The 19169-nt window shown below is 36.6% G+C and overlaps 2 long non-coding RNA genes across 3 annotated transcripts; both read left to right on the forward strand.

Moving 5' to 3' along the window:
- The first annotated feature begins 1112 nt into the window (after positions 1–1112).
- LOC147518640 (uncharacterized) lies at positions 1113–1983 on the forward strand. The gene is made up of 3 exons (XR_015214097.1): positions 1113–1342; positions 1585–1661; positions 1816–1983. It is a non-coding gene; the product is annotated as an uncharacterized LOC147518640 (long non-coding RNA).
- Positions 1984–5656: 3673 nt separating this feature from the next.
- Positions 5657–10588, forward strand: LOC147518641 (uncharacterized). 2 transcript variants are annotated; one of them, XR_015211848.1, is made up of 3 exons: positions 5657–6383; positions 6567–6632; positions 9700–10588. It is a non-coding gene; the product is annotated as an uncharacterized LOC147518641 (long non-coding RNA). The 2 variants fall into 2 exon arrangements; XR_015211849.1 differs by having other exon boundaries at positions 5670–6383; positions 6567–6619.
- Positions 10589–19169: the final 8581 nt, after the last annotated feature.

Genomic DNA, 19169 nt, shown 5'->3' on the forward strand with positions numbered 1-19169 from the left:
TGTTGGGGTTGTATATCATTATCAAGCGAAGCGTTGTATATGAGTATATCGTCGTTAACAGATTGATTTTTGTTATTATTATTTTTTTATTTTTACTTTTTTAATTTTAAATTTTGATGACCTGATTCAAATGTGTTCCAGGGCAATTAAACTCTTTGTAAAATAAACTCTCTCTCTCTCGTAAAATAAGCCACACTTCCCCGGACTCTCATTATTTTCAGAGTTAGTTAATGTAGTATAAATTGTTTTAGCTGCCTATATATCATCTATCCCTATTAGTTTTTATTTTTCCATCGTCTTTAACTTTGTTTTCTCTGTATAACTGTGGGTACGAATTCAACAAATTATTTGTTGTTGCTGGAAAATTTATTGACAGTAACCACTCATTAAGAAGGGAGCAATATCAATCAAGGTACATCGGTACAAGTTTGGTGAGATTTAATTCCATTTGTTCTCTGTTGCATATCAATGAAGTAATAATCTTACTTCTTTGATCATGACTTTTTGCATAGTAGTCATAATGGGTTCGAAATTTTCATTCATCTGTAAGGGTGGCAATAGCTTTTTAATGGTTTCCCATATTGGCATTTTGTGTTTAAATTGTTTCTCGAACTGATCTTTCACTATAATACATATGGTTGCAGAGGCCTAATCGCCGAGTTTTTTAGATTTGCCGGCATGTGCTCAATATTGTCAATGAGGTTTACTTCCCGTATATCGTCAACGTGGTTTACTTCATGTAAGTATCTGTTACATTTTAATAAATGATTTGTTTATCGTTAATATTTCTACTATGTTTTTATTGTTAAAATTTTATATACTCATACTCTATCGAGTGACTTTATATATATAAGAACCTCAAATACACATTTGAAGAACTTTTGTGGATTGAGTCCTTTTCTGAATGTCTATCTGAATATGTTTCTTTGTTTCGATGGTCGTGTGTCCTCAGGTCTTATCAAAAGAGCTCAATGCATGTTCTTTTTTACCTAATAACGCAAGCGCCATAGTACAATGGAAAAAAACATGCAGGGTTATCACCAAAAGACATCTCATGGGAAGTGCTTCAAATGGTCACCGTCACGTAGGAGGTGCTACGAACTAACATGCCACATCTTAAATTATTTTTTTTCCAGTCAATGGTGAATTCTACAACCTTATTTGTGGAAAACTGGTAGTTTAATTCTTCGTGGACTACATAGGAATTTTATTTGCTTGCTTTTTTTACTAATTGTTCTTGCATGGTGTTTGTTCAAAGTATTTGTCACAATTCTCTTCAGTCGTCCATGACTTCAATTAGGAAGCTCATCTCCCTCACAGGTCCAACACCAACCTCGACCAGGTAGTTTTACTTGACAGACCACATCTCCAAGGGTAGTTTTAATATTGAGTTTGAGAAATTGTCTTATATAATGGCTCCATTAGTTTTGATTAGGCCTTTTTTTGCCTATGCTATTGATGTCAGTCAATATATATGAATAGAGCTTACTAGCAATTATAAATATAGTATGTTTCTTATGCTTATGTTTCAAATTTTCCCTAATTTGATTATATTGTCTTTTTTCTTTCTCAATCAAATTAAAGAAGAAAAGCTCCGTAGAAATTAGTTGGAGTGCAGGTTGTTCTACTCTGTCTACTCCTTCTCAAGTAATCACGTACAGGTAGCGGTTTGTGAGGTTAGGTGCTATAATCGCTAAACTAATATTTCATTTTGTGTATGAAGTTGAAAACATTACTGGTGTGCCTACTACATCCCTACCATACAATTTTTTATTACCCCCATCAAAATGATCCGCAGTTTTCTTTCTTTTCTAGGTAACAAGTGATAGGGTGGCTACCTGTAAGATTCATATACGAAGAATAGATTCTATGCGAGATGGAGCCACTGAAAGTTTTGTGAGAGCATGGATGGAGCTTCTCAAGCTCTCGAACTCTCTAGCAATGGGTTACCTAATAAAGACGTTAAAAAACATGTTTATGACCACTACTAGTAAGCATATTATTTTGACGTACTTGATGTTTGAGTAAGATGAAGATGACCTTGACATGGTTGTTATTCTTTTTAAGGTACATCTAAAAATAAAATGGCTACCCGATGTTGGTGAGAGGTGTGAAGCAAAACTTGATGGATAACAAATCGGTATTTGTGATTTTTTACTTTTAATTTTTATGTTTTTTCAGTTTTTGATTGCTTATGTAAATTGTATATTGCAATCTCTTTAAGTTTTATGTTAAGAGGTTAGCTAAAGTAGAACCAATTGGAAGAACTACAACTAAGATTCTTTACATGTCGAGATTTGGCGATTTATTGACACACATTTTTTACATGCTTGAACTATTTGAGTGGCACATTTCTGATCATTCGACTTCTCCACCTTCAGACAAATTCTCACTTCGAAATATTGCATTATTGTAACCATTTTCGGTCATTTGATCTGCATACTTGAAAAACTTAGAAATTGTATTTGTAATTTGTTTTACTCTTAGTGTTTAGGAATGTCAAGGGCTTGACTGAAATTCAAGTGTTTGAACTGTGGAACTACCAAGCGCAAATCAGGCATCGAATTCGGGCCTGAAGAGATGAACTTTATTATATGCATACTTAAGTACCTACTTCTTATCCACCTCAATGACTTTTCATAATTTTGTTAGTTTCATGTAAATTTCATGATTTGTTATATATGGTTTCATTAGTGGTTGCCAACTATTGCAGATCATTAACTGTACATGTATAAATCAAACCTCTGTTGGAACACAAGTTATAGTCCTTAATTACAATCACTTCTAAGTTGCATACGAGCCACCTGGCTACGTACTAGACCCCCTTTTCGTCTGGGCTAGCTCTAACTTTCAAGTGTTCTTTTGAAAAAAACATATAGTTAAACATTTTTCACCCAACTATCACCGCAAGCATAACCCAAAATCTAATCGAAGAACTATTTCTTTCTACAAATATGTGAATCAAAATAATTACGATTCAAGTATAGTCATATAGTTCATCTTTTTGATTTTTCGGGTATTGATTTTTTTTTTCCTATTTTTTGAAAATTGCCAGTAGAATTAGAAACTTTCAAGTATTAAACTGCCATAGACCATAGTGCCATGTTTGAACATAATGTGTTTAAAGCACTAGGCTTGGTTGGTTATGGTTTGCATCAAAAATTAGTAGGCCATTTGAATGGAAATAGATACATCAATTAATTGTATCGACTACATAATGTATTGCGTGAGATGGTAGTGTTATTGTTCACATTTTAATTATTGTCGTGTTAAAACAAAGTAATTAAGTGGAAATAGATTTTAGATTAACACTTGTTAATTGATATGTTTTTTTCAACGGTGCTATTCTACTCTTTACCGCATGAGCTTTCTCTTTTTTCTATGTCAGTACGTTATTCTTCTTGAAAGATGATATGCTTAAGGTGTGTTACTTTAATGTCATTTGTTTGAGGGTGCATGTACATATCTTTGAACTAATAACATGCTCAAAGCAATATGGTTGAGAATTGTGATTAGTAGCTCTATAGTTTCATGCTCCAAAATTTGTTTCTAATAATTCGCTTTAGCTTGGTTACTTTTCCTTTTGATATCAAGGATCACAATTGCTTACTTTAGCAATGTGTAAACATTAGCAGTTCTTATCCATTGCGGCAATATGGGTGTGAATTGTGAGGATAGTAGCTTTGTAGCTTCATGCTTCAATTTTTGTTTCTAATAATGCGTTTTAGGTTGCTTACTTTTCCTTTTGATATCAGGGATCAAAATTGCTTACTTTAGCAATGTGCAAGCATTAGTAGTTCTTATCCAATGCAGCAATATGGGTGTGAATTGTGATTAGTAGCTTTGTAGTTTCATGCTTCAATTTTTGTTTATAATAATGCGCTTTAGCTTGCTTACGTACTTTTCCTTTTGATATCAGGGATCAAAATTGCTAACTTTAGCAATGTGTAAGCATTAGCAGTTCTTATCCAATGCGGCAATATGGGTGTGAATTGTGAGTAGTAGCTTTGTAGTTTCATACTTCAATTTGTGTTTCTAATAATGCGTTTTAGCTTGCTTACTTTTCCTTTTGATATCAGGGATCAAAATTGCTTACTTTAGCAATGTTCAAGCATTAGCAATTCTTATCCAATGCACAAGCACAAGCACAAGCAGCATGAGTCTTGAACGTGTGCCTTCAGACACCACATTGGGTTTGGGCTGGACCATGTTTAGCACATAATGGCCTACGACTATCACACCTTGCTTTGGAGATCGAACTATTTTCTTGCGTCGCGTGTTGGCTCATTTTGAAGTTGCTCTAATTTCAGGACTTAGAATATTAGTTACGGTGACTTAGGATGCATATGGCCATGGCCAACAAGCTCAATGGACATACGAAGACTCCACTTTCATTATATGATATTTAATTGCGGTGCAATATTATAGACGTATCTCCAAAGTGGTGTAATTAAGCTTTATGGGCTATACCACTAGTAATAAGGTATAGATCGATGCCACTAGGATATGTACTGTTTTGAGGATACCCCACAATGTAATTAGTGTAACAGACTATGCTTTGAAAGCGCAAGTGTATGGCCATTGGCCAAAGTTATATGTATGTATCGATTTGGTTTGGTGTCCATTTGTGGAAGTGTTAATTTTCACCCTATCTTTCAATTTCATGTCTTAATATTGAATCGGGGAACATGAGCAAATGAGCAAATACAAGTAAACAAATGAACTTTACATCATTTTTGTTTTTATTTTTCTAACATGATGCAAATAAAGAAACTTGATGAACATTCCATCTGGTAATACCTAAAAGATTGGACATTGGAGATCTAGGTTGTAATTTCTAAGTTGTGAAAAACATGAAAAATAGAGAACTAATTAGTACAACTTTTTATATCATTACTATTAAATTTGCTAAAAAGTAAATAATGAATAATGAAGATTCGTTGTTTATGTGTGTAGGTGATTGATCGAAGGAACAAAGATGCCGAAAGTTGTTGTTTGCACTAAATATAGACAGTTGAATTCGAAATAGAAAAGAGAAAATGGTGATAGTGTTTGCTTCAAAAGTTTAAACTCTGAAAGTTTCATTTACAAGGTTGTTTTTCAGCTCAATTTCTCTTAGTTATTCATTTCAAACAGTTTTTGTGAATAACTTTTTATATGTAGTACTATTGGTTGTAGGATGAGAAGGAAGAGGATGAGTTCACATTCTGGTTAAATAACAAAAGTGAAGGAGTAGATGCATTTAGAAAAAAGTGAAATTGTATAACTAGGTCAACTTTAAGGCTCCAACTACCGAAGGGCACAATTTTTCGGTCTGAGACACCACCATAGTACATATTGGCAATCCACAAAATAAACAACCACTTCAACATAAAATATCTACAAAGTCCCTCATATCCCACACATTTAAAAATACTTGAGTGTATCAAGATTAATGTCACAAACAACATAATAAGCACCCCATAACAAATCGTGTCGTAGGCACGGGTGATACCTAGTCTATTATAATAAAACAAAATGGGTAGACAGAGGGTGGTGGGGATCATATGGGGATGTGAGTTAAATGTGTGTAGGGATTTGTGTTGATCTATTTTTTAGCTTTAATTATTGATTTAATACACATTTATATTTATGCCATCTTCCATATTTGGCAATTGGATTAAACTATGCACAGCTACGAAACGCTTTCCATTCTAAATATACCAATTTAATACAGATTTATTTCTATGTGCGTTTCTACCGTTTTTCTACACAAAATTGCACCGCCTCTGCTCGCCTCTCTCATTCATTCCCAACTTCCAACTTCCAAACTCTCAAAGAAATGGATGGAGTTACTAATTTTACACTTAATTCCTTTAATACAATACAACTTTTACCTCTTCAATACCATAACTCCTCTCTTCATTTGGCTGCGCGAGTATTTCCAAAATAATCAACTTTGACTACCATTAGAGCAGCCATTAAAGCAACAATGAGTTCTTCCTTACGTTGCTCCTCTAACCATCTTCTACAACACTCTCAACTCTCAGTATAAAGCCTGGGTATCTCTCTCTCTCTCAACTCGCTAAATTCTCGCTCCAGATTTCCGGCGTCAGCTTCCCTAAATCTTATTGTCAGGATTTAAAAATGTGATTTTACATGATTAAATTAGTTTTCCGGCGGGTTGTTTTAATATGGGCTAGATATTCTCCCGTCCTTTACCACTTGTTTCTCTTTCTCTCCATCAGTACGTCTTATTTCCTCCTCCCTTTTTTCATCTCCCAAAGTAGTTTCCTCTTCCATTACTCTCTCTCCCAATTTATGGCATCAAGGTTCCTCCTCCCACATTAAATGAAAGAAAAAATGCAATCAAATTCGCAAAAATGGTCCTTTTTGAATCTCATGTAAGTTCTATTCAATAATGGTTTCTTTAGTTTTTCAATTCTCATTTATAAAATTCCTTTGTTTTCATTGTACTGATAGTAGTCATTATCATACCACCACTATGACTCTTCTTTGAGAATGTTCTCATTTGAATATGGTTTCCCTAATTACTCTCCTTTTAAAATCTTTACCATCTTTTGCAGGATTCTTTTCTAGCGCAGATGTTCGTCTTCCAAATTTATCATCTATAAATAAGGTGATTATATAAGGTTGGTCTAATAATTTTCTCCAATTTGAGTTGATATGTTTCTTGCTTTGATGAACAATAATGATAACTATATATAATGATATCCCTATCTAGATGATTTAATCAGCGTGAATAGGTTTCATCATTGTGATCATTTTTAAATTTTTATATCCAGATAGATTAATTATATTTATTTTTTTTCCAATTTGCACATACTTATTACTGTAAATTTGCAGTGCCATGAGGGTAGTATTCTCCTTTTGTTTAGAAAGGCTTATTATTGTTAACTTCATTTTTGCTTCAGCTGATTGGGTATATGCCAGCCGCCATGTAAAATTAGGCAAAGTTTATGTTAGAAATTCCACAGTATTTGTCATTGTTGTTGTCTTTGATGCATGGCTGAATACATTTGTTGTATATACTGATTCGAATATGGCTTAAATCTTTGAGTAATCTGAATCAAGTACATGTATGAGCGGTCCGGTGTAAATAGTGAATCAAATAAAGTCAGACGAATCCAAGCGAATGAATATATGAGGGCTTCATTTATAGCTCGGCTTTAGAGACTACAACGAGCGAAGTCGTTAAGAATAGAGGTTATAGATTTCAGGACTTGATGGCCAATTGGAAGCCTTATTTAGGGACCAACATAAATTTGGTTGGTGTGCTCTTTTGGGGTCATTGCGGTGGTTTAGGACTAAACAAGTTCGATTGTGCGAAATAGGAGTTGTTCCTTTACAGGGGGTTAGGTTTGTTGAAATCCTCCCTCACTTGGCCTTTCCGTCAAACATTGGTAGTCATAAGAGAAGTGTGTCCATTGAGTGGTGGCTGTGATTGACTCTCATGCCTCGAATGCAGCGTAAGTGATTAGAAAATTAGATAAATAAATTAACACAATTAATATTACTAGCCATTAATTAGGGGTCAATGGATCATCTCTGTTCGGTTGTTTGCATTCTCCAAGATGTACTATATATACAATGCTGATCTCTGAATTACGCCCTCTCACGCCTCCATGATTCTATTAAAACAAAAATGGAGGTGAAGGGATCTTTAGGATTGAAGTGTTCCTACTTGGTATACCCTCAGTTTGTATTTGTAACAGTGTGACTTTGAACTTTTGATGCTTTTGTCCCTTGGATTGCAACTTCATAACCATTTTCTCAAGCCATCCAAAGTTCAAAACCATTTGGGAAAATCACCGTAAGTTTCTTGCTTTCCAGTGCAACCCATTAAGGCATACGAAAGGTCTATGAAGCTTCTGATAATTGGTAGGTTTTGGGTATTTTCAGTACTGTCATTGGTTTCAAATTCTATTTGGTTCTTTTTGGGTTGAATTCTTGGCACCCAACTTTTATAGGTTCAACTTTGTTTTCATTGCTTAGAACCACTGTAGAAACTATTTTAGACCTTTTTTCGATGGCAATGCAAGATCTGTGTACCCTTTGTGACCATTCAAATTGACTTCTCAACATAGAGGCCAACCATTGATGTCATATTTGGCGTAAATGTAAATCATCGAAGTTTTAGGCGTTGTTTTTCCTATAATAAGAATATTCTTTATAGAGGACATTTCAAAAAATTTGTGCTTAGGTTGTATGTTAGTGGTTGAATGTGAGTATTGCAATGTGTCTCCAGTATCTAAGAAGTCTATATGCATCTCTTAGGTTATGTTTTTACAATTTATTAACAAGGTGTTTCATTGTCTTCCCTTTGCTTTTTGGTTTAATCAAGTTATGGTATCATCTGTGCACTTTATATTCTGCAAGTATAAGTTGTTTATGTGCTTTTTAAGGTCCATTGCAACTATGCAAAAACAATACAGTAACGTTGGTTTTTGGTTTCTCCACAATATGATCTCTCTCCCATTCGTTTTAATGCTGACAAGACAACCCTAGCATGTTTCTCTCCTATCCCCAGTAGACACCGGCTTTTTCCTTCTTTTTTCGTTATCCTTGATCTTTCCACTATGGTCATGGAGGTAAAAAATATTAGTCCATTTTCTCTCGTTTAGTTGTGGATTAATTATATTATATTGTAAATTGCAACTTATTTAGAACTTAGGATTGTATGTCAAAGTGAGATTGGGTTGTGTTGAAGATCAATGGATCAGTGATTCGATTCATTGTCATTAATGAGCTTAGAGTTTCTACCCAATGTCATTATACATTTTGCTTAAGTAATCTTTTTGGATCTTAATCTCTTAGGGAAACTGAGTTAGAAAACACAATTTGTGAGTTAGCACATTAAACGGTTTGTGGGCTTGGGCCTCTAATAGACTCTCCGTTACGTAAAAAAAACGAACTTACCATCCAATGGCAATTCCTCTCCCCCATTATTACCTCCAAAGTCCGTTTCCATTTTCTTCACCAAAAAAAATTAATCGTATTATTTAAGACAGCATTAGTACGGACATTACTCCCTCTTCCTCTCCCACACTTCTTAAAAGTTATATTACTTATTAAGGTAATATTAATGGTTGCCCTCAATATTGGACATTAAGTACAGCCATTAGTACAACCATTAGAGCACCAGTGATCATTACCTTACGTTGCTCCACTACCATTCATTGCAATTACTCAATAGAGTTAAAGCAGAGCACGACTAAGTAATGACGTATCTGATCAACTTCACTCAACTGTCTCTATAAAACCCCAACTCGCAAATCTCTCTCTCCCAATTTCTGGCGTGAAGACTCCTCTTACGATTATTAAACCCAACACATTTTTTTACGTGAAGACTATTCATTGAGGTTTGCAATTTTGCATGTTTTTTGGGTTACATTTGTGTAAATCCCTATCATCTTTCTCAATTCAATTCAAATACTTTGTGCTGGTAGTTCATATTTCTCAATTCAATTCATCTTTATCCCCATTGTATCTGACCTCTAAATTGTATATGCCTTCTTTAGAAGTCTGTTTATCTTTTAAAACAATGAATTTGTAAGATTGTTTCCTTGTGCCTTGGTTAGTGTTTTACTATATACATGTTCTAATTTTTGTTTGATTTTTCTTCTTTGCAAAACGACCAACTTCATCCATTTTTTACACCGGCTATATATCCTCTGAACTTTCTCCATTTCGCTTTAGCCTTTTGGAAGTTTATATGATTAAGGTATGTTATTTCGGACTTGGAGCATCTATTTGATGGTGAAGGTACTTTTCTTTGTATATACAAGCTTTCTTTTCACACCAACAATTTTTTCAGTTTTATTGAGGTCTGATGAAATCTTCCATGATGGACTTTTCATTAGTGCAATACTACTAACATTTCTTCGTCTTGTGGATGACTATACTACTTAGGTTTTGTTGCTCAAAATTTCTTTGGTCAAGCGGGACAACCTTTTGATATTTGGGATTGTTTATTGATGATGTTGCTCACATATTGGTTTGCGTGCTTCAAATTTTCAATTGCAAGTTTTCACCAAACTATTGTGTAGAGCGCATAGGTTTCTAAATGCAATCTTGAATAATTGTCACCAAGCTGTTGTGTATGGTTATGAATGATAAAATGCAGATTGTTCAAAGGAATCAGAATTTCAGAGTTTACTTGCCATAGAATGTCAAATAAGCTCCGAAATATGTTGTGGAGGCATATACAATTTCAGATGTCAGATACAATGGGGATAAAGATGAATTTCAGCGAATATGCATTGTGAGAGTTGACAACTATTTGGTGTTTCAGCTGGGGATGCCATCTAATGTGTCTTATTTTGGTGGGTATAGAGTTCAAGTGTAAACGGTCATGATGAATTCTTAGTGTGTGAACCTCCAGATAGTGCTACATGGCGATATCATGCATCTTTTAAGTACCACCACAATGTGGATATATCAGTTGGTATGGCAGAACAAAGTTGTATCTTCAAATTTTAGTTTAGTTCAATTTTGTGATTTGGTTGTTGTTATAGGCTAAATTATGAACTATGTTGTTAAATGGCTGAATTTTCATGAATATTTAGTCTACTAATAAGTTGTCCTTCTGACGATCTCTTATGGGTATTAGGAGGGCTGGATTTTTTTCCTAAACAATTGTGCATAAAGACGGATCACCCCACTAGCATTGGTGATATAGTGCATGTGTTATCTCTTTGTGTGTAGGAAAACATACGATCATGTACGTCAGAGGAGGATTCTTTTGTGTTCTATGATGTATAAGACTTCCTTGATAAAAACAGTAACACTTATTGTGTGTATATATATATATACGGTTTGTCTAGGGTGCCACTCTTAGAGTGCCACCCTTATCTCACTCTTCATTTGAGCCGTCCGATCGAGCCCTCTAGATCTTCAGATCTAATTCACCAAATTTACTGATATTTACCGATATTTCGATATTTCATCATCTTCTCTTAAAAAAAAAAAAACCGATCTTCTCTTAAAAAAAAAAAAAAAACGATCTTCACCAAAGAGTTCAAACCGATCTAACAAAAAAAAAAACCGAAATTCAAAACCGATCTAACCAAAAATTAAGACCAAGAGACCGATCTAACCAAAAAAAGAGACCGATCTAACCAAAAAGAGAGGGATCGACTAATCCGAAATGCGATCTACAAAACAACCATATATTGCTTTGTCGATTTGATTTCCATCTCTTCTTTTCTCATGCGGTATGTGAACTTCTATCGGGTCTAATTCACCACATCTAATTTAGATCTGTTTTCCGCTTATGTTGTTAGGTTCTAAAAAGGTTATTTTTTTGTGCGTACGTATATTTGGTGGCTCAAGACTTCAAGTTGTTGAAATCAAAAGGTTGGTAATCGATACTTCCTTTTTCCGATAGCATTTCATATATCTTTAACTTATATTAAACTCAACCTTATTCGTAATAAAATTAAACCAAGAATATTCTTTTTGTTTTAAGAATGTAAATTTACTTATGAAGTGGATGTGATTTAACTTGCATCTATGTCACATGACTAGAAGCAACAACTAATAACCGATAGAAATATTGATTCGAGCATTTTGCTTATCAGTATTATTTGGAAGATCCAAATGCAATATGACTAGAAGCAACAACTAACCTATCCAATATCCTTGAATACTTTCACCACACCACCCATATTTGTATTAGCTTTAGAGTCGTTTTTAAGCTGGCCGCCGCGAATGCGGCACTACTCTTATGCTTAGTAGTTCAAGGAGCTAAATGTGTTTAATTAGGTGTTAGCATATTTGATGAACTCTCGCCGAGTTCGTGAATTGTCGAGTTTTGAACTCGCCGAGTTCGATGAATTTCTGTCGAGTTCTAAATTCTCGCCGAGTTCGGTGAATTACAGCCGAGTTTTGAATTTCGCCGAGTTCTAAATTACGCCGAGTTCGGTGAACTCTGTCGAGTTTTGAATTGTCGAGTTTTGAACTCGTCGAGTTCTAAATTCTGTCGAGTTCGGTGAATTTCGCCGAGTTCGGTGAACTCTGCCGAAGTTTTGAATTGCCGCGAGTTTTAAACTCTGTCGAGTTCTAAATTTCGCCGAGTTCGGTGAATTTCGTCGAGTTTTGAATTGTCGAGTTTTGAACTCTGCCGAAGTTCGGTGAATTCTGTCGAGAGTTTTGAAGTCCGTCGAGTTCTAAATTCGCCGAGTTCGATGAATTCGTCGAGTTTTGAACTCTGTCAGAGTTCGGTGAATTCTGTCAGAGTTCGGTGAATTCTGTCAGAGTTCTAAATTCTGTCAGAGTTCTGAATTCTGTCAGAGTTCTAAATTCTGTCAGAGTTTTGAATTCTGTCAGAGTTTTGAACTCTGTCAGAGTTCTAAATTCTGTCAGAGTTCTAAATTCTGTCAGAGTTTTGAATTCTGTCAGAGTTTTGAACTCTGACAGAGTTCGGTGAAGTAGCATATTTGGTTAACTCTGTCAGAGTTTTGAACTCTGTCAGAGTTTCGATGTTTAAGTTATTTACACTGTTTATGTACATTGTTATTTTTGACTGTTTAAGTTATTTATATTTTTAATTTTTTCGATTTATAGAAATGGAGACATAGACATCAATGTTATGTTTATCCAAGTTCAAAATAAATAAATCATTAAATCAAACAATGAAGTTATGAACTTATTGTCTCTCCTGTTGATATCACTAGATTTTTATTTGAGGCCATATCGACTGGAGTACTGCTTGCTTGATTCAAAATAAATATATAGCTCTGTTTTGTAAATCGTTCTATCTTTCTATCTTTTTTTTATATATATATAATGTTATGTTTGATTCAATTCTTTTGAATTCTAGACACCCATTTTGTAATACTTTCCCCGTTGATGAATTACATGACAAGATACAAAAGAGTAAAACACAGTTTAGCTAAAAATAGATGTTGAGTTAAGTTACTATTAGAGAGAATAAATCATGGTTATTTTCATTATTGATTTTGAATTAATAATTTAGCGTAACGGAAGAAGTTATCGCGAGAGGATTTTGCATTGTAAACTCCTCGCTACTAAGACAAATTTTAAAATGAAAGTATATTATGAATGCTAACCAATTTGCTGCATTTTATTTTTTCTTCCTTTGCTTTTGGATTTTTGTTTTGTTCGGAAAAAGAAAAGAAAAAATGTTAAGGTTTGTACGCTTCATCACTTTCGTCACTAATGCTATACTCATCTTCACATTATCTATTATAAATTGATAATTATGGCTAAGCCTTAACTCTGCCATCCAACGGACATTTCGTTTCAATATTAAGAATACATCCTCCAATCGAATTCCATACATAGGACCTACAGTTAGTAGTTGGTACTACTCAACAAACTACACAATCCTACTGTGGAAGGAGTCGGCAGGAAACAATGATTAGTTAAAATCAAGGTATTAAGATGATTGATATTTTTTTGGTAAAGAAGTAGATGGATAAGTTTAACTGCATGTTTAAGCCCATACAATTAATAATAATACAATTCTTAGGACTTTGTTGAGGTTTCTGTCAGAGTTCGGTGAACTCTGTCAGAGTTCGGTGAACTCTGTCAGAGTTTTGAACTCTGTCAGAGTTTTAAATTCTGTCAGAGTTCTAAATTCTGTCAGAGTTCCAATGCCTTTCCTTTAGCGTCCATGGTTCATTGTTAGACGTAAGAGTATAATTCATTCTTTAATCTTTTCTATGATTCATTCATTATATTATCGATCATGTAAACGGAGACCTTTCTAAGGTTCCTAGATCTTATCCCACCAAGGTAAAGGTGTTCGATCAATGCCATCGCCGGTTCGATCGGTGGTAGTTTGGGGTCATTTATCCTATATATGCAAATGGAGGGAGGATCTTTACCCTTCCCCTTCGGCAGCCCATTCCTTCCTAAAGTCAGGAATAGCGGGATGAGGAAATAGTATGTAAATATAGCAACAGGAAGACTAAGGGTGGTAGAACCTACTCCTTTCTTTCTTCTCTTATGATATAATGATCTTGCACGTATCTCACCGGCGGGTTTAAAAAAACACGCGAATTGACTCAAGTAAAAATAGCAATCGCTATACAAGAATCTGTTTCTACTTTAGGAGTCTTTGTGGCATAAAAAAAGAAGCTTGGGAAGAGAGGGAAGGGACTCGATACCAGGCAATAGGCAAAGAAGGCATAAGAGGGAGCAAACAGAGGCTTTGAAGCCGTCCTACACCTAGAAAACTACGGATGGGATGTCTTGCACCAGATTGCAAACCAACCTAATATAGATTCCGAAAAGAAACTACACTAGCCCAAGCAAACAGAGGCTTAGAAAACAATAGGGGCGAAAAGGGGCCATTACAAACAAACGGAGTCGGTGTGGAACCTATTAAGAAGCTAATGGCGTCTTGAGTTTACTAGGTTCGGAGATAAATAAGTAGGCTTCAAAGCCATAGTTGGCCAAAGAGCCCGACCAAAGAACCGCTAGAGGGAGGGCTTAAAGGAAGCGGTTTGCTTTAGTCTTGACCATCCACACTGCATGGAGGGGAATGAACCTTTAGGGGGGTCGGGGTAGGAAGGATATCGTGTTTTGATGCAGGATGTTTTCTAGTTGAATATGCATTTCATTCCGTAGAGGACTAGACTATCGATTCCGTTGAGCCAGACTTTAGAGAGAAGGGGCCTAGTGGTGTGAGCTTGGCTGTGAGCTTGAAGCGGGGTCCCTTCCATTGCTTCTTCAGTAGTGCACTTTCTCATTTCGAGAAGGCTTGAAGTGGCCTACGCTAGTACGGAGGAGGAAACTACGGATCTTTGCCGAACGGAATGATAACAAAGGGTCCGAAAGAAAGAAGCATGAGCCACAGAGCTATCGGCTTAGGCTTGCTCACAATCCGTTAGTTTTGAGGAGTAGTTTTACTTCTAGTTTTGAGATACCTTGGCACCTTGAAGCATAGGACTTGTGAAGCTCATGGGCTGGCTTCCCGCATCCGATTGTACTCACTCGAGTCTTCCCGCCATGTAGTACCGCCACCGGATGGACTTCATTTCCTTAAGGCGTGTCTAGTTCCCAACCCGAATCTGAAAGTGCCAAGTCGACTCCATCCGCAAGTCAAAGTGTCTAATTCAATTGCAAACCGGAGTACTAAAAGGAAGGACCTACCGGCCGGTCGCTATAGGATAGGTCGCTAGCTCAAGAAAGCGTTGGTGACCTTAGCTTAGCCGGATAGGCAAAAGGACTTACTATGTGTGAGGCTACTTTGAGATCTTAAAAGCGAGGAGCTAGTTCAATAGTTTCGAATAGCTTCTAATCACGCTGAGAAGTAGTGGAGTGGCAAGCAAATGTTAATGAATGAGGCGATTGAGTGGGGTCGGTTAAAGTAAGCAACAAGGCATGATGAGATCCGAACCCCTACCTTGACGCATTTGAGAATCGGGCTTTTGCATTTTGTCTTCGGTTGAGGCCTATCCATCCTATGCCCCGTATGTTTTTATCAATCGAACTTCAAACTCAACCTCGATCGAGGCCTTCTTCGCCGGAAATTTGTTTGATTCATTCCCTTTGCTATTCATTCTAAACCCAACCCGGCTACAATCGTAAAACACGGCATAGCAACAAATGCTAGCTACTCCTTCCGCTTAGGAGCAGAGCTCGACATTACCTCCCACCCGGGCGTGGGGACCAAGCAAGCGATAAGACCCGATAGCTCATTCGAAGCAAGCCCTAATTAATTGAATTATTTGATTAATTCAATCAATCAGTCTCACCTTTGTTGATATCGTCTTTCTTAGGGATACCCGAAGCAAGCAAGGCAAGGACTCTACTAAGCACTTTATGCAAGTAGATACAGAGTTCGGTGAATTACCGCCGAGTTTTGAATTCATCGAGTTCTAAATTCGTCGAGTTCGGTGAACTCGGTCAGAGTTTTAAATTCTGTCAGAGTTTTGAACTTTGTCAGAGTTCTAAATTCTGTCAGAGTTTTGAATTCTGTCAGAGTTTTGAACTCTGTCAGAGTTTTGAACTCTGTCAGAGTTCTAAATTCTGTTAGAGTTCGGTGAATTCTGTCAGAGTTTTGAACTCTGTCAGAGTTTTAAATTCTGTCAGAGTTCGGTGAATTCTGTCAGAGTTTTGAACTCTGTCAGAGTTCGGTGAATTAACATATTCGGTGAACTCTGTCAGAGTTTTGAACTCTATTAGAGTTTTGAGCTAAAGTGGATTGATCCGGTCGACGTGGCTAAGCTGAAAAAAGAAGGGAGTCCTATATATTCTATACTGTATTGATGGCTCATTTTGGCTCACTTCCTCGATATGGGATCGAAAATGTTAAGTACTCGATTTCTTTGAGAGGTAGTGGGTTAGTCAGTAAAAGCAATTCGACCTCTTATAGGGGATGGGGTTTAAAGCGACTTCTCTAGAGGGGCACCCGAAGCAAGATTCTAGGGCTTAAGTGGGGATTTTGGTCTAGCAATTAGAGATAGAGAAAAAGTTGAGCCAACCAAGGCTTTGGTAAGAAACCGATGTATGCTTAACACACCCAAGTCAAGGGCTACGAGTGGGGATTTCTAGGGAGATTCAAGCCGTATGCGCGACTAGCTTTAGTCGGCATAAGAACAAACAACTAAATGGGTATCCTTAGCCTTTTGTTAGCTTCGGTGGCCCGGAGTCTTCTACGGGGGCATCTCTTCTTTATAGCTTTATAGATTATGAATTCGATTCGAACACACAAGAAAAAAGCGTTGATGGAACCATGCAAACAGTGCTCATTAACTCACTAGCGTCCCAATCAAATCATTCCAAAGTACTTCCCTTATGCGCCAAGTGTCGTTAAAAATGGTGTGTCTGTTTGGACTTTGTCCCAAACGGCATGGCGGGACCGTTTGGACTTTGTCCAAAACGGCATGGCCACACCGTTTGGCCTTAGTTCCAACGGTGTGGCGGGGCCGTTTTGGACAAAGTCCAAACGGTTCCGCCATGCCGCTTGGTACAAAGTCCAAACAGATTACACCATTTTTTTACTGGAGTTCAAAGTCGAAACGGCATGGCCACACCGTTTTTGGCCTTAATTCCAAACGGTGTGGCCATGCCGCTTTGAGACTAAGGCTAACGGTGCGGCCATGTCGTTTGACTTTGAACTTGCAAAAATAGAAGTCTGTTTGGACTTTGTCCAAAACGGCATGGCCACACCGTTTGGTACTAAGGCCAAACGGTGTGGCCATGCCGTTTGGGACAAAGTCCAAACAGACACGCCATTTTTTTTATCCAAATTCAAATCCAAACGATATCGCCGTACTAAGTCCATATCGTTGATGTTGATGTTTTGGCAATTTATCAGTTTGGTTTGTTTGTGTTGATGTTCATTGATGATCATATGAGTTGAGGTAAATTTGTTGTTGACAAACGCTGGCATTATAATCGGGTGGTATAGTATCGCATCAATACATCATATCAACTTACGGAACAAAATTGCAAGTGGGCACGCTTGTTGTAACAACAAGAACATTTATAATAAGCACATCAAAATGCTTTATGCAATCCCAAATATTATTGTTCATTACAAACATTTAAGCACATCGAATGAATTAGCAACAAGTATAGCCTCCGCTGCACCTAGCTTTGGCTTGTTCAAGCCTTTCACTCCAAGTTTCAAATCTCTTCAACTTCTCCACCTTCTTTCAACACTTCGCTTCTTCTCTCTCTCTTTTCACGACAATTTCTCCCGTTATAGCTAATAACTCAATTTTGGCGCACTTTCTTGAATGGTGCATAGTCAAGGTGGCGTTGATACTGTGGCATCTTGTGGAACTCAGAGCGATGAGAAACATAACCCTTGAGAGAATGATGAAAAGATCAAGATCGATTGATGCAAAGTCGAGGGGTGGAAACGAGCGGATGAGAAGGCAAGATTTTTTTACCTAAAGCAAAGCTTTGCCTCCGTGATTCTCCATTTCTCCTTGAGCCATACTTCTCTTTTCTACAATATCAATGAGATTAGAACTCAGTCTAATTAAACTCCCCAAATGTAACCTAAACCAGCAATATTAAAATTTGAAAATAAAAAAGGAGAAAGAAGTTATCAAAAAAAGCACCGGTCTATCATTATGATGTTTCATATCTAGAGCCTAACAGACAACATTAGATACTATCCAATGGACATAATGATGCAATAGAACACAACCCTCGACACAGTTCAACTTAACAACACTTGATAAAACTCTAACAAGGCTGCCATATCTAAACCACTATTAACAAGTCCAGACATCAATGAAGTCCATGACGCGCAGATAAAAATATCATTAGAACTAGTGAACATTTAGAATCAAAGAGTTTTGAATAAATCTATACTTACAATCGACGATTACGTATTATTTTTTTTCCCGGACAATTTCTCGAGTCATGGTTAGCAATCTGTCCACATCTGTGACACTTTCTTCCCGAATTGTTTAGGGCTATCTCTTTGGGGATTTCCATCTATCCGCTTTCTTCTTCCCCTCCCTTTTGTTTGAGAAATGTTGGGATTCAAAATCAATAGCTGAAATAAAGACCGAATTAAAATAAATATTTATATCAAATTAAACACCAATTAAACACTAAATTTATATCAAATTAAACATTCAAATAAAAACTCACGGATGTATTAACCGAAGGTATCGGGAGGCTCTCGCAATCGAGGCTCTCAAGAATCGAGGCTTTGCAACCGGAGGCTCTCAGCGAATCGGAGGCTCTGCAACTTCGCGTCTCCTTTGTAGGAAGTCTCATTAAACTTTGAAATTTCAATAGCCATTTCACCAATCTTTTCAATAAAATATGAATAACCCTCAAAAGTATCGACGATCGATCGTAAAAGCACTTGAGAAGCAACCTTGATAGAATGAGCCACTCTCAAAGGTTCATTTGAGACATTCCCCACCACAAATCCAATTATCAAACTCCGCTCTATAAGTGTTAGACTTTTGCATCCACCGCGTCAATCTAAAATGGTTTGGAATCTCTTCAATCTCAGATCGCGATAAAACCTTTAAGATATGACCACAAAGCAAACCCATAAACCGAAAGTACTTGCATTCGCAGCCCTCCTCTAAGGTTCCTCTATCGAAACTCACTCTCCAAACTGAATTCTTCAATGGGTCTCTCCATTTCACCATGTAGCTTCCGGTTCCATACATCAATTTGTTCCCCATCAATTTTGTACTCCATCTTTGCCTTTTCTA

Source organism: Coptis chinensis, chromosome 2 (genome assembly GCF_015680905.1).
Source record: "Coptis chinensis isolate HL-2020 chromosome 2, ASM1568090v1, whole genome shotgun sequence".
In the NCBI taxonomy this organism is placed as follows: Eukaryota; Viridiplantae; Streptophyta; class Magnoliopsida; order Ranunculales; family Ranunculaceae; genus Coptis; species Coptis chinensis.